Raw genomic sequence first — 16,342 nt, 5'->3', positions numbered from 1 at the left:
CCCATAGTGACCAGCCTCGGCCGGGTTAGTCGTGCTCTTTTCAATTAGTGTTTGGTTGTACTAAGTCCCTGCGAGGACAATTGTTGTTATCCCTTTTTGGTTGCTTAGTATATCCCTAGCGGCTTTACATTATAAAGAGTTTGCTTTTCAAAGTTCAACCAGTCTCGTGTCTCATCACTGCATCCTGCGAACCTGCTGTTACCTACACTTGGCGTAGTCGGCAGGATGCAGTCTCCGAGCGCGGACAACGACGCCCCAGACAGGGCAGGGCCGTGAACTCAACAGCTGACGAGGGCCCTCGTTCCAGCATTTCGTTGGGGGCTATGCTGAGCAACCTGCCTAGATTTTCCGTCTCCAATACCATGCTATGGAGCAGGACAGAGCGAATGCGGGGGCTCTTTCGAATGCACTCGATGACTCCTGACCTGGAAGCAGAAGAAGCACTCATGGCATTAGACGGGGAGGCTCGGAATTCAGTGATGTTAAAACCCTCGGGACACCGCAACACCTTTGATAAGGTTTTGCAGATTTTAGAACAGACCCATGGGGACCCAACCAACGTGGGAGAGTTAAGGACCCGGTTGTTCAGTCGGATGCAGGGGGAGGGGGGAGACCATCACCCAGTATATGAAGGTCCTCCAAGAGTTACACACGGCCATAGAAAGAAAAGACGGCGTAGGGGTAGGACCTGGTGATATTACACTACACGACCTGTTGGTGACTGGACTGCGAGAACCGTTAATAAAGCAGGCATTACGGGAGCAGATTAGAATGAATCCACGTATAGACTTTTCCGAGGTGGGAAGTCAAGCACGCGCTCGAGAACAGGAGCAGGGAATGGCGGTCCCCGTGGGGAAGGTCCGGAGTGTGGAGGCTTCCCTGAACGCAGTTGCGGAGCCTCAATGGGTAGAGGAAATGAAGTAGGAGTTAAAGAACATCCAGGGCGAGTTGGCTGAAGTGAAAAGAAGGACTGGGACTGGAGGGCCTAGTTTCAAACCTGGTCCAGGGGATCCTGTCCCACCCGGGGCGGACAGACCTCGCAGAGCCGGTGCTATGAGTGCGGGGAGCTGGGCCACTTCTCCCGAGAGTGTCCGCGGCGTGGGAGATACCCACCCCGGCGGCAATTAAACTAGAGGGCGCCGGGCTGGGGGGACGCCGCTCGGAGCCAGAAGTCACGATAAGGGGTGGTGTGGGTACAGGTGACGCTGTGCGGTAAATTCCTCGGCCGCAGAGGAGTGGTACTGACCCACGGAGAAACTGATAAACAGCACCCAGGCATGAACATACTGCAGGAGTTCGGTAACCTACTCCTCAATGATCCCTCGCATGAGACCTTGAAACAGTGGGGTTCCCGCACGGCCCAAGGACAGGTATTCCAGCAGTTGGTGCGGGAAGCACGAGTCCTCCAGGACTGCCAGGAGGGCGAGGCCCTGGGCAAAGTCATCGCGCCAGCGGCTCCCCTGCTCGTACTGCCCCCTGGACAGACAGTGGTGGCCATGCCCATCCGAGCCAAGATACCATTGGAAGGTGTGGAGATGCAGGTGGAGCCATGCTACTCGGAGCGCTTACCCCCTGGCATAATGGTGGCTCGCACCCTGACCACAGTGCAGAAGCGGACTGTCCTGGTGCGCTGCGTCAAACTTGAAGACCAAGACATCACCCTGAAGCCCCGGACAGATTTGGCCAAGCTAGTAAGGCCTTTTGAAGAAGTGCTACCAGCCCCTGCAGTTCAATTGAGAGTGCAATCCGAGGACCCCTGGGCAGTAACTATCCGTACTCTACAGACTACTGAAATTTCAACTCAGGAAAAGGGTCGAATCATCCTAAAACAAATGCGGGCCTAACTCTCCAGACTAACTGCAGCCCAGCTCTCTCAGATAAAAACGCTGCTCGGACAGTACCACGAGGTATTTGATAGTCATGAGGAAGATTTTGGATGTACCACCGCCATCACCCATGGAGTTCCCACGGCAGGAGCAGCCCCCATCCGTGAACGATATCGACAGATTCTTCCACAACTCTACCAAGAGGTGAAAACTTTGCTGGCCCAAATGCTACGAAAGGGAGTGATTCGAGAAAGCCAAAGCCCCTGGGCGGCTCCTATTGTGTTGGTCCGCAAAAAGGATGGCACCTTACGATTCTGCGTGTACTATCGAAAGCTGAATGCTTGCACTATCAAAGACTCGTACCCACTACCCCGAATAGAAGAATCCTTGTCTGCCTTGGGGAAGGCGACGTACTTTTCTACTTTGGACCTTGCCAAGTGGGTACTGGCAGGTACCCATGTCAGAAGAAGACAGGGCAAAGACGGCGTTCATACTTCCTATGGGGCTATTTGAGTTTAATCGAATGCCATTCGGACTGGCCAACGCCCCGGGGACCTTTCAGTGGTTGATGGAGCGGTGTCTGGGAGATCTCAATTTTGAGGCCACGTTGATATACCTGGATGATATCATCATCTATGCTGCCACTTTTGAGGACCACCTGAAGCGGTTGGGGCAGGTACTCGGACGGCTGCAATAGTACGGGTTGAAGGTAAAACTCCAAAAATGCCATCTACTTCACACCCAGATCGAATATCTGGGTCATGTCGTCGTCTCAGCGGAGGGTGTAAGGCCGTCCCGGGAAAAGGTTGCTGTCATTCAGGGATGGCCTACTCCCGAGACGATAACACGTGCGGGCCTTCTTGTGGTTGGCCGGATACTACCGTCGTTTCGTAAAGAATTTTGCATGCCAAGCTCGAGCCCTGCACGACCTGCTGAAGGGAGCTCCCGCTGGGGCAAATGGACGAAAAATCCAGTGGTGACAACCTCAAGAAGAGGCCTTCCAAGACCTTAAGGCTGTGCTTTCGGATGCTCCGGTGTTAGCTTATGCGGATCTCTCGCCACCGTTCATCCTGCACACTGACGGGAGTCTTCACGGGCTGGGGGCTGTGTTGTCACAAGTTCAAGACGGCCGGGCGGGAGTGAATGCATATGAAAGCCGCTCACTCCATGATTCCGAGCGCAACCCTGACAACTACAGCTCCTTTAAGCTTGAGCTCCTCTCAGTAGTGTGGACCATGACTGAGTCGGTTCGCAGAGTACCTGGCGGGCTCCGAAGTAGTGGTGCGGACCGACAATAACCCGCTGGCCCATTTGGAAAACGCCAAATTGGGAGCTCTGGAACAAAAACGGGTGGCCCGGATGGCGAAATTCAACTATAAAATTATCTATAAAAGAGGGGCCGAGAATGTACACGCTGATGCTCTCTCCAGGATTCGACATACAACCCCAGGGAAGAGTCGAGACGACGAATTAGAAGGGGAAGAGATACAGTTCGCCCTCACCGCTCCCGAGCTTACAGCTGCCACCCAGGAAGTACCCCCCACGGAGACCCTAAGGGGCATGCTGGAGCAGTCCCGGGATAAGTGGATCCAACAGCAGCAAGAAGACGAAGAAATTGGGCTTCTCCGGAAATGGGTAACCACTGGCAAACTGCCCACTGACTCCCAAAGACAGACTTTGACTCAGGACATGTCGCAGATGTTATGACAATGGGAGAGACTGGTTATCATAAAGGGACTATTGTATCGTAAAATGCCATCACGAATAACATCTATGATGATTTGGCAGGTAGTTATGCCCGGAGCCCAACTTAACGAACTGGCTTGAGAAGCCCATGAAAAAGGGGCTCATTTCGGAGCTCAAAAGACGTTGCAATGGTTACAACAGAAAATTTACCATCCACGCTTGCATGCTGTTGTGGACGAGACTTGCCGGAACTGTCGCCTATGCGAATTAGCTAAACCGCCTGCACAGTGAGCCCCAGTACAAACAATCGTGACCGCTGCGCCCCTCGAGCTTCTGTCGGTGGATTACCTGACCATTGGTCCCGCATTCCAGGGGTATGAACACTGCCTCGTCATGGTAGACCATTTCACTAAGTTCGCTGTTTTCACCCCCACTCGAGACCAGACCGCGGAGTCGGCCGCCTCCGCAATTTGTAGAAACTTTATACACGTTTACGGCTGCCCTCAACGGATACATTCCGATCAAGGAGCATGTTTTTTGGGAAAAATAATGGAGGAACTACACCGTCTCTATGGTATTGACAAATCCCGGACCACGCCATACCACCCGCAGGGAAACGGGGCCTGCGAGCGATTTAATCGGACATTAATCCAAATGTTGCGTACTCTGGAGAGTGACAAGAAGGCCCGTGGGCCCGAATATGTCCCTGAACTAGTATGGGTCTATAACAACCAAGTACATCGAGTTACTGGCTATACCCCCTACTCCCTGCTATTCGGACGCGAGGGCAAGGGGATCACGGAGGTAGAGTTGGACCCAGAGGAACCTCAGCCCTGGACTGGGGTATCATCATGGGTCCGAAATCACTGGCTGCAAACTCTTCATCGAATCGTACATACCAAACTTCAAGACTTAGAACACCCAGGAAAGAGTTCATCTCTACCTCCCGACCTCCAAAGCGGAGACCGAGTACTCGTACTAGACCAACGTCCCCAGAACAAATTAGAGCCACGCTGGGAAGAGGGTGCCTATCGGGTCCTACGCCGTATAAACCCTGAAGTACCTGTGTACGAAATACGACCCGAGAAAGATGAAACGCTGCCTACCCGCATAGTGCATCGGAATATGCTACGCCCCAACTGACACAATTAGCCCACCCTAACCAGCTAGCCCACCACCGGCCACCACCCCAGAAGACTCCACCCTCGTCGAACTAAGATGCTCCGAGCGGTCAACAGCCGGCAAACCCCCCGAACGATACAAACAGGACCAGTTCATATGGCAACGAAAATTGACACCTCCGCAGACCAGCCCAAGTATACTGAGGCCCTCGCCCAAGGACTGGCGAGCTTACAGGATGGGAGGAGTGTAGAGAGGACGACCCCCACAGAGTGTCCGGGCCGGAACCAAGGGGGCCGCCATCTGAGTTCCTAAGGAAACAGTACCCGGGGAAGAGAGGAGGAGAGTGGACTGTTGAGAGTGACAGGACAGCAAGGGGAGGGGCGGGTACAAAAGGGGCAGGGAGCGTGCAGAGGAGTCAGTGATACGTCAGACACGGAGCAGGAGACGGAGGGGGCGTGAGAGAGCGGGAAGGACACAGTTGAAAGAGACCAGCAGCAGAGGGTAGATACGCAGTGGCCCTCAGGAAGGAGGCGCCGAGCTTACCGATGGGACTGTCTCTTCACCCCAATCCTGGGTTACGATCTGCCCCCGGTCATCCTCGGCCGTTACCGCTGAGCTCGAGTCCTCCGCGGCCTGTCCGCTCCCTCTCCTGGCTGCTGCCATCCCCCTTCAGCCTGCGTTTGCGGCCTGCCCGCTGCCACCCACGGATGCTGCCGTTTCACTTCAGCCCGTGGTTGCGGCCTGTGCCTGTCTATCACCGCTCACAGCCGCCTTCACCCCGCTGCAGTCGGCAATTGGGGCCTGTTCCTCGTCAACAGAGACACTCTGCACAGAGCCCCAGGCTGTGCGCGCGGCCAGTAAACCACCACTCTTGAGCACTGCAACACCACCCTGCTTGGGGACAGGAGTCCCATTGAACTCGCTAACAAGCGCAACCCCGCTGTTACAACAGGGGGTTACTTCATCTCAGGACTCCATCAGGGCCTGTTGTGCCCCAACTCCTCATGGGCGCTGGGGCACCCAAAGACTACTCCAAATCTTCAGCAGCTGGGCCCAGCGGCTACGACGCCAAGGCAGCCTCATCAAAGATGCCACAGCAGCCTCATCAACAACGCAGCTTCCACAGAGACGCCGAGGGACGTCAGGGCGGATAAGTGACATTATAGAGTATAAGGACCCGTAGACGGCCATACCGTGGCCCCATAGTAACCGGCCTCGGCCGGGTTAGTCGTGTTCTTTTCAAATAGTGTTTGGTTGTACTGAGTCCCTGCGAGGACAATTGTTGTTATCCCTTTTTTGGTTGCTTAGTATATCCCTAGCGGCTTTACATTATAAAAGTTTCCTTTTCAAAGTTCAACCAGTCTCGCGTCTCGTCACTGCATCCTGCGAACCTGCTGTTACCTACATGTGCAGTAGCGACGCCGGTAAGTGCTGCTACATGCAGCGCGGCGGCAGACACAGCCGCTATGCGATAGTGCCGTGAGAGACGTGACACCACCGGATGCTAGTGTAGAGGTGCGGTGTGCACAGTGGCCTATGGCTTGCCACTGACTGGCGCGGACTCTAACTATAGTTCCCTATCCACATGCGTAATATCAGAGGGAGGGGAATCTTAAGTCAGTCACCAAAATCACACATCCATCACCATTCACCCATCTAGCAAGAAGAGTCTATACTAGCGCATGGTCTAACGGCCATGCGGGCCTTTTATAGCCGTGCGCTGCCAGGACCTTCCAGATCTCTGAGATGGACCAATCAGATCTGGAGAAGGACCTGAGCACGTGACTCCTGACCTCCAATGGGTGATCGTCTCATGAGCATGCTCAGTAGAGCGGCAGAGGGACTTAGCCTCAGGAATGGCTTGCTGCAGAGCAGCATGTGAGGCTCTGGATTCCTGTCATGCCGCTGCAGAAATCCGATGCCTAACAGTCACAATGATCGCAGTTGCAGAAGGTGAGACCACGCCTGTGTGGAGCCCGCAGACATCTTGTCCATCCAATGATTCACATTCAGCTGATTGCTGTGCACATACCCTGCACTGCAATAAACGCTGCTGCCGGATACTCAGAGGTTGGCAGCTGACCTCAGCAGTGACGGTGATGTCATATGCTGCCCAGAGGACGCCATGCCGTGGGGGAGCAGGGGGCAAGGTGGGTAGGATCGGTTATTTCTTCATGTGTTAAATAACAATGGACAAAAGGGAAACATATAGGCCAGGATGGGGGGGGACTTATAGGCCAGGATGGGGGGGGACTTATAGGCCAGGATGGGGGGGGACTTATAGGCCAGGATGGGAGATATACAGCCAGTTAAATATTGGACACGTCACCAGCTTTCTTAGTAAATCTATCTGTGGAGTAGACACTATCGATATGATATTCTCCCCAGCTGTTGGAACAACCCATCCAATCCACACAGGAAAGAAACCACCAGAGATGTCCATAAATGTTGTGGATTAATGAGAAATGACGCAGGAAAAAGTATCGAACACATGAAGAAAGAGGTGAAAAATGCCCTGGGAAGTCCTGACACTGGCTGAGATCTATCAGTAATTAGAAAGCAATCCTGCCACTAAAATATCTTCTGGTTCATTTGAAGGCCCATAAAAAGGTGTCTCAGTACTAAGGAGCCACAGAAGAAACATCTCATGATGGGGAAAACCTGGGAGTTGTCTCAAGACCTCTGCAACCTTACTGTTGCAAATCACTCGCTGTGTATCTCAGGATCAGGATTCGCTTTATGGAGACGTTTCAGGTTGTACAGATTACACAGATTAATAATTCACCTTCTTTCAACTCCTTGACTTCATGAAGTGTTTTCGTGATGTGACCTCTGTCCTCGTCTGCTCACATCAGATTTCAAAGGCTCTGCGCCCACAGTTTATGTGACTGATCTCAGCCTCATAGCACTGATATAACCCCCAGATGCCACATGATATCAGCTGCCGCTATATTCCAGGCTCGGGGGGGCGCGCGGCCCTTTCCTGCTCGCAGGGTGCTGGGTATTATCAATGCCGTGTTGTGCCATTGCCAGACTTGCAGCGTTGGCAGTCTGCGCCCCCTCGCAGCCCCCCGGCCCACACTCACGTGCCGCTCACCTGTATATCGGCTCTGGATCCAGCAGGTCAGGCTGTACGGGGGCCCTTGTACCCCTCTCTGTCTAAAGTCCAAGACCCAACACCTTCCGCCATCCAATCGCGTCCAACAACAGCGCAGTCATACGCCGCCTGTCACTATGCTTCATGAACAAACAGTCCGCAAAGGATTAACCCAGTCCTGACCTCTGGCTTTGTATCTGGGCGCACATTGTCCCATAGCCAGGGGATGTGGTCAGGGGTGGAGGGACAGGAGAGCTCACGGGACGCATTACACAAGACCTGCGCCCAACGGAGCGGCACAGTCCAGGAACAAAGTGATGATGGCAACTATAAAATAACACTGCCAAATAATGTCCGAATAATACCGCTATACAGTGTCTGTATAATATCAACGTAGAGTTTCTGTATAATACTGCCATACAGTGTCCGCATTATAATGCCATGCAGTGTCTGTATAATACTGCCATACAGTGTCCGTATAGTGCCGCTATACAGTGTCCCCATTATACTGCCATTCAGTGTCCGTATAATGCCACCATACAGTGACTGTATAATGCGACCAGTCTATATCATGCCGCCATACAATGTTTATATAATGCCATAGTGTCCGTAAAATGCTACCATTCAGTGCCAGTATAATACCATCATACAGTGTTTATATAACACCGCCGTACAGTGTCCATATTACACCGAAATTCAGTGTCCGTATAATGCCGCCAGTGTCTATATCATGCCATCATACAAAGTCTACATCATACCACAATACAGTGTCCGTATAATGCCATCAGTGTTTATATCATGCTGCCATATAGGTTCTATATCATACCGCAATACAGTGTCTGTATAATGCAACCAGTGTTTATATCATAATACCATACAGTGACCATATAATGCCGCTAGTGTCCATATAATGCTTCTTTAGAGTGTATAATGCTGCCACATGGTTTTATTTCTGTGCTGTGCTAGCAGTGATCTGTAGATTTATTTCCTTGTGTTTGGAGGCTTCTGCTGCTTTGTCATTTTACACCAGTGTCCAAATATTACTAGGACACTGCATCCATTTAATACCACTGCACCGCGTCCATCAAATACTGCTGCACCGCGTCCATATAATACCGCTGCCCATATAATACCACTGCACTGCGTCCATATAATACCGCTGCACCATGTCCATATACTGCTGCACCACATCCATATAATACCGCTGAACCGTGACCATATGATACCGCTGCACCGCGTCCATATAATACCACTACACCGTGTCCATATACTACCGCTGCACCAAATCCATATAATACTGCTGCACCACATCGATATAATACCGCTGCACCACATCCATATAATACCGCTGCACCACATCCATATAATACCGCTGCACTGCGTCCATATAATACCGCTGCACCACGTCCATATAATACCGCTGAACCGTGTCCATATAATACCGCTGCACAGCGCCCATATAATACTGCTGCACTGCGTCCATATACCGCTGCACCGCGTCCATATACCGCTGCACCGCGTCCATATAATACCGCTGCACCACATCCATATAATACTGCTGCACCACATCCATGTAATACCGCTGAACCGTGTCCATATAATACCGCTGCACCACATCCATATAATACCGCTGCACTGCGTCCATATAATACTGCTGCACCACATCCATATAGTACCGCTGCACCGCGTCCATATAGTACCGCTGCACCGCGTCCATATAATACCGCTGCACCGCGTCCATATAATACCGCTGCACCGCGTCCATATAATACCGCTGCACCGCGTCCATATAATACCGCTGAACCGGGTCCATATAATACCACTGCACTGCGTCCATATAATACCGCTGCACTGCGTCCATATAATACCGCTGCAATAATACCGCTGCACTGCGTCCATATAATACCGCTGCACCGCGTCCATATAATACCGCTGAACCGTGTCCATATAATACCGCTGCACCGCGTCCATATACCGCTGCACTGCGTCCATATAATACCGCTGCACCGCGTCCATATAATACCGCTGAACCGTGTCCATATAATACCGCTGCACCGCGTCCATATAATACCGATGCACCGTGTACCACTATTCAGTGTGCAATTAATAGCCCCATACAGTGGCCAAACAATGAGGTGGCTGATGGTAAGTCCCGCCATCTCGTGGACATACAGCGCCTGTGGATATCCGGGAACAGAACAACTGCACTGCCAGGTGATAACCTAAAGGGGGCGGAATGCGACAAGTGATGGAGGAGCGAAGACGGCATGGGGTGACAGCACGAACCGCTGGGATCACAGCAGCTGCCGCAGATTACGGGGGCGGAAGAGAAATTCCGCAGGATCCGAAAAAGCAGAAATGTAACAAGCGCAGGACTAATGGAAAAATGGTGGACGGCGGGGGGCGACACCGAGAATCTATTCTATCATTTCTAAACACTGTTTTTCGGTGATTCCTTTATCCCCGTTCATACTGCACCCACACACACGATACCCCATGTGAAAGGTAAACTGCCCCCTTCAGGAAGAAGACAGCCAAACAAGCCACACATCCACGATCTGATCACTAAATACAGTTTACACATTCATGTTCATAAACCTGCAGAGAGACACAATGACCTGCAGGTGGCGCCACAACCGGAAGACATTTTGGCCTCTACTTATCAAACCAATGTATTGTATTACCAGTCTCCATCTATAAATACCTGTCTGTGTTCATCAGCTCATGAAACACATTCACATTTCACCAGCTTGCTTTTTCTGAAGTTGCCTGCGCCCCCGAAGACCTATGTGGGAAAACTTCACACGGGCCAAGCTAGTGACATTATATTAGGACGAGGCGCTGCAGACTGAGCTGGCAGCAGTGAGCGCAGGAACCGCAGCAGCTGCCATACTGCACCAGCCAGACCGCACCGCAGCACCTGCCATACTGCACCAACCAGACCGCACAGCAGCACCTGCCATACTGCACCAACCAGACCGCACCGCAGCACCTGCCATACTGCACCCACCAGACCGCACCGCAGCAGCTGCCATACTGCACCAACCAGACCGCACCGCAGCAGCTGCCATACTGCACCAACCAGACCGCACCGCAGCAGCTGCCATACTGCACCAACCAGACCGCACCGCAGCACCTGCCATACTGCACCAACCAGACTGCACCGCAGCACCTGCCATACTGCACCAACCAGACCGCACCGCAGCAGCTGCCATACTGCACCAACCAGACTGCACCGCAGCACCTGCCATACTGCACCAACCAGACCGCACCGCAGCAGCTGCCATACTGCACCAACCAGACCACACGGCACCTGCCATACTGCACCAACCAGACCGGACAGCAGCACCTGCCATACTGCACCAACCAGACCGCACCGCAGCACCTGCCATACTGCACCCACCAGACCGCACCGCAGCAGCTGCCATACTGCACCAACCAGACTGCACCGCAGCACCTGCCATACTGCACCAACTAGACCGCACCGCAGCAGCTGCCATACTGCACCCACCAGACCGCACCGCAGCACCTGCCATACTGCACCAACCAGACTGCACCGCAGCACCTGCCATACTGCACCAACCAGACCGCACCGCAGCAGCTGCCATACTGCACCAACCAGACCGCACCGCAGCACCTGCCATACTGCACCAACCAGACTGCACCGCAGCACCTGCCATACTGCACCAACCAGACCGCACCGCAGCAGCTGCCATACTGCACCAACCAGACTGCACCGCAGCACCTGCCATACTGCACCAACCAGACCGCACAGCAGCAGCTGCCATACTGCACCAACCAGACCACACGGCACCTGCCATACTGCACCAACCAGACCGGACAGCAGCACCTGCCATACTGCACCAACCAGACCGCACCGCAGCACCTGCCATACTGCACCCACCAGACCGCACCGCAGCAGCTGCCATACTGCACCAACCAGACCTCACAGCAGCACCTGCCATACTGCACCAACTAGACCGCACCGCAGCAGCTGCCATACTGCACCAACCAGACCGCACAGTACCTGCCATACTGCACCAACCAGACCGCACCGCATCACCTGCCATACTGCACCCACCAGACCACACAGCAGCACCTGCCATACTTCACCCACCAGACCGCACAGCAGCACCTGCCATACTGCACCCACCAGACCGCACAGCAGCACCTGCCATACTGCACCCACCAGACAGCACCGCAGCAGCTGCCATACTGCACCCACCAGACCTCACCGCAGCACCTGCCATACTGCACCAACCAGACCGCACAGCAGCAGCCATACTGCACCAACCAGACCGCACCGCAGCACCAGCCATACTGCACCAACCAGACCGCACAGCAGCACCTGCCATACTGCACCCACCAGACAGCACCACAGCACCTGCCATACTGCATCCACCAGACCGCACCGCAGCAGCTGCCATACTGCACCCACCAGACCACACAGCAGCACCTGCCATACTGCACCAACCAGGCCGCACCGCAGCACCTGCCATACTGCACCAACCAGGCCGCACCGCAGCACCTGCCATACTGCACCAACCAGACCACACAGCAGCACCTGCCATACTGCACCAACCAGACCGCACCACAGCACCTGCCATACTGCACCAACCAGACCGCACCGCAGCAGCTGCCATACTGCACCCACCAGACCGCACAGCAGCAGCCAAACTGCACCAACCAGACCGCACCACATCACCTGCCATACTGCAACCACCAGACCGCACCGCAGCAGCTGCCATACTGCACCCACCAGACAGCACCGCAGCACCTGCCATACTGCACCAACCAGACAGCACCACCTGCCATACTGCACCAATCAGACCGCACCGCAGCACCTGCCATACTGCACCAACCAGACAGCACAGCATCACCTGCCATACTGCACCAACCAGACCGCACCACATCACCTGCCATACTGCACCCACCAGACCGCACCGACCAGGCCGCACCGCAGCAGCTGCCATACTGCACCGACCAGACCGCACAGCAGCACCTGCCATACTGCACCAACCAGACCGCACCACATCACCTGCCATACTGCACCAACCAGGCCGCACCGCAGCAGCTGCCATACTGCACCAACCAGACCGCACAGCAGCACCTGCCATACTGCACCAACCAGGCTGCACCGCAGCAGCTGCCATACTGCACCCACCAGACCGCACAGCAGCACCTTCCATACTGCACCAACCAGACAGCACCGCAGCACCTGCCACACAGCATCAACCAGACCGCACAGCAGCACCTGCCAAACTGCACCAGCCAGGTCGCACCGCAGCAGCTTTCATACTGCACCAACCAGACCGCACCACAGCAGCTGTCATACTGCACCAACCAGACCGCACCGCAGCACCTGCCATACTGCACCAACCAGACCGCACAGCACCTGCCATACTGCACCAACCAGACCGCACCGCAGCACCTGCCATACTGCACCAACCAGACCGCACCGCAGCACCTGCCATACTGCACCAACCAGACCGCACCGCAGCACCTGCCATACTGCACCAACAAGATCGCACCGCAGCACCTGCCATACTGCACCAACCAGACCGCACCGCAGCACCTGCCATACTGCACCAACCAGACCGCACAGCACCTGCCATACTGCACCCACCAGACCACACCGCAGCACCTGCCATACTGCACCAACCAGACCGCACAGCAGCACCTGCCATACTGCACCAACCAGACCGCACAGCAGTACCTGCCATACTGCACCAACCAGACCGCACAGCACTACCTGCCATACTGCACCAACCAGACCGCACAGCACCTGCCATACTGCACCAACCAGACCTCACCGCAGCACCTGCCATACTGCACCAACCAGACCGCACCGCAGCACCTGCCATACTGCACCAACCAGACCGCACAGCACTACCTGCCATACTGCACCAACCAGACCGCACAGCACCTGCCATACTGCACCCACCAGACCGCACCGCAGCAGCTGCCATACTGCACCAACCAGACCTCACAGCACCTGCCATACTGCACCCACCAGACCACACAGCAGCACCTGCCATACTGCACCCACCAGACCGCACAGCAGCACCTGCCATACTGCACCCACCAGACCGCACAGCAGCACCTGCCATACTGCACCCACCAGACCTCACCGCAGCACCTGCCATACTGCACCAACCAGACCGCACAGCAGCAGCCATACTGCACCAACCAGACCGCACCGCAGCACCAGCCATACTGCACCAACCAGACCGCACAGCAGCACCTGCCATACTGCACCCACCAGACCGCACCGCAGCAGCTGCCATACTGCACCAACCAGACCGCACCGCAGCACCTGCCATACTGCACCAACCAGACTGCACCGCAGCACCTGCCATACTGCACCAACCAGACCGCACCGCAGCAGCTGCCATACTGCACCAACCAGACCGCACCGCAGCACCTGCCATACTGCACCAACCAGACTGCACCGCAGCACCTGCCATACTGCACCCACCAGACCGCACCGCAGCAGCTGCCATACTGCACCAACCAGACTGCACCGCAGCACCTGCCATACTGCACCAACTAGACCGCACCGCAGCAGCTGCCATACTGCACCCACCAGACCGCACCGCAGCACCTGCCATACTGCACCAACCAGACTGCACCGCAGCACCTGCCATACTGCACCAACCAGACCGCACCGCAGCAGCTGCCATACTGCACCAACCAGACCGCACCGCAGCACCTGCCATACTGCACCAACCAGACTGCACCGCAGCACCTGCCATACTGCACCAACCAGACCGCACCGCAGCAGCTGCCATACTGCACCAACCAGACTGCACCGCAGCACCTGCCATACTGCACCAACCAGACCGCACAGCAGCAGCTGCCATACTGCACCAACCAGACCACACGGCACCTGCCATACTGCACCAACCAGACCGGACAGCAGCACCTGCCATACTGCACCAACCAGACCGCACCGCAGCACCTGCCATACTGCACCCACCAGACCGCACCGCAGCAGCTGCCATACTGCACCAACCAGACCTCACAGCAGCACCTGCCATACTGCACCAACTAGACCGCACCGCAGCAGCTGCCATACTGCACCAACCAGACCGCACAGCACCTGCCATACTGCACCAACCAGACCGCACCGCATCACCTGCCATACTGCACCCACCAGACCACACAGCAGCACCTGCCATACTGCACCCACCAGACCGCACAGCAGCACCTGCCATACTGCACCCACCAGACCGCACAGCAGCACCTGCCATACTGCACCCACCAGACAGCACCGCAGCAGCTGCCATACTGCACCCACCAGACCTCACCGCAGCACCTGCCATACTGCACCAACCAGACCGCACAGCAGCAGCCATACTGCACCAACCAGACCGCACCGCAGCACCAGCCATACTGCACCAACCAGACCGCACAGCAGCACCTGCCATACTGCACCCACCAGACAGCACCACAGCACCTGCCATACTGCATCCACCAGACCGCACCGCAGCAGCTGCCATACTGCACCCACCAGACCACACAGCAGCACCTGCCATACTGCACCAACCAGGCCGCACCGCAGCACCTGCCATACTGCACCAACCAGGCCGCACCGCAGCACCAGCCATACTGCACCAACCAGACCACACAGCAGCACCTGCCATACTGCACCAACCAGACCGCACCACAGCACCTGCCATACTGCACCAACCAGACCGCACCGCAGCAGCTGCCATACTGCACCCACCAGACCGCACAGCAGCAGCCAAACTGCACCAACCAGACCGCACCACATCACCTGCCATACTGCAACCACCAGACCGCACCGCAGCAGCTGCCATACTGCACCCACCAGACAGCACCGCAGCACCTGCCATACTGCACCAACCAGACAGCACCACCTGCCATACTGCACCAATCAGACCGCACCGCAGCACCTGCCATACTGCACCAACCAGACAGCACAGCATCACCTGCCATACTGCACCAACCAGACCGCACCACATCACCTGCCATACTGCACCCACCAGACCGCACCGACCAGGCCGCACCGCAGCAGCTGCCATACTGCACCGACCAGACCGCACAGCAGCACCTGCCATACTGCACCAACCAGACCGCACCACATCACCTGCCATACTGCACCAACCAGGCCGCACCGCAGCAGCTGCCATACTGCACCAACCAGACCGCACAGCAGCACCTGCCATACTGCACCAACCAGGCTGCACCGCAGCAGCTGCCATACTGCACCCACCAGACCGCACAGCAGCACCTTCCATACTGCACCAACCAGGCTGCACCGCAGCACCTGCCACACAGCATCAACCAGACCGCACAGCAGCACCTGCCAAACTGCACCAGCCAGGTCGCACCGCAGCAGCTTTCATACTGCACCAACCAGACCGCACCACAGCAGCTGTCATACTGCACCAACCAGACCGCACCGCAGCACCTGCCATACTGCACCAACCAGACCGCACAGCACCTGCCATACTGCACCAACCAGACCGCACCGCAGCACCTGCCATACTGCACCAACCAGACCGCACCGCAGCACCTGCCATACTGCACCAACCAGACCGCACCGCAGCACCTGCCATACTGCACCAACAAGATCGCACCGCAG

The 16,342-nt window shown here is 55.7% G+C and overlaps 1 protein-coding gene across 3 annotated transcripts in view; it reads right to left on the bottom strand.

Moving 5' to 3' along the window:
• HAO2 (hydroxyacid oxidase 2) overlaps positions 1 to 16,342 on the bottom strand; it is a 56,251-nt gene that overhangs the window by 23,940 nt on the left and 15,969 nt on the right. The window contains exon 1 of one of the 3 annotated variants that reach the window (XM_073576958.1): positions 7,732 to 10,732. The exons of 1 other annotated variant lie outside the window; for it this stretch is intronic. The gene's annotated coding sequence lies outside the window, so the exon portion shown is untranslated. Of the gene's footprint in view, positions 1 to 7,731; positions 10,733 to 16,342 lie in introns of those variants that run through there. One more of the 3 variants, XM_073576956.1, reaches the window with a different exon arrangement.

This window comes from Dendrobates tinctorius, unplaced genomic scaffold, assembly GCF_039654945.1.
Source record: "Dendrobates tinctorius isolate UK_male_01 unplaced genomic scaffold, ASM3965494v1 ptg000054l, whole genome shotgun sequence".
Classification (NCBI taxonomy): domain Eukaryota; kingdom Metazoa; phylum Chordata; class Amphibia; order Anura; family Dendrobatidae; genus Dendrobates; species Dendrobates tinctorius.
This window is presented reverse-complemented; position numbering and strand designations above follow the sequence as displayed.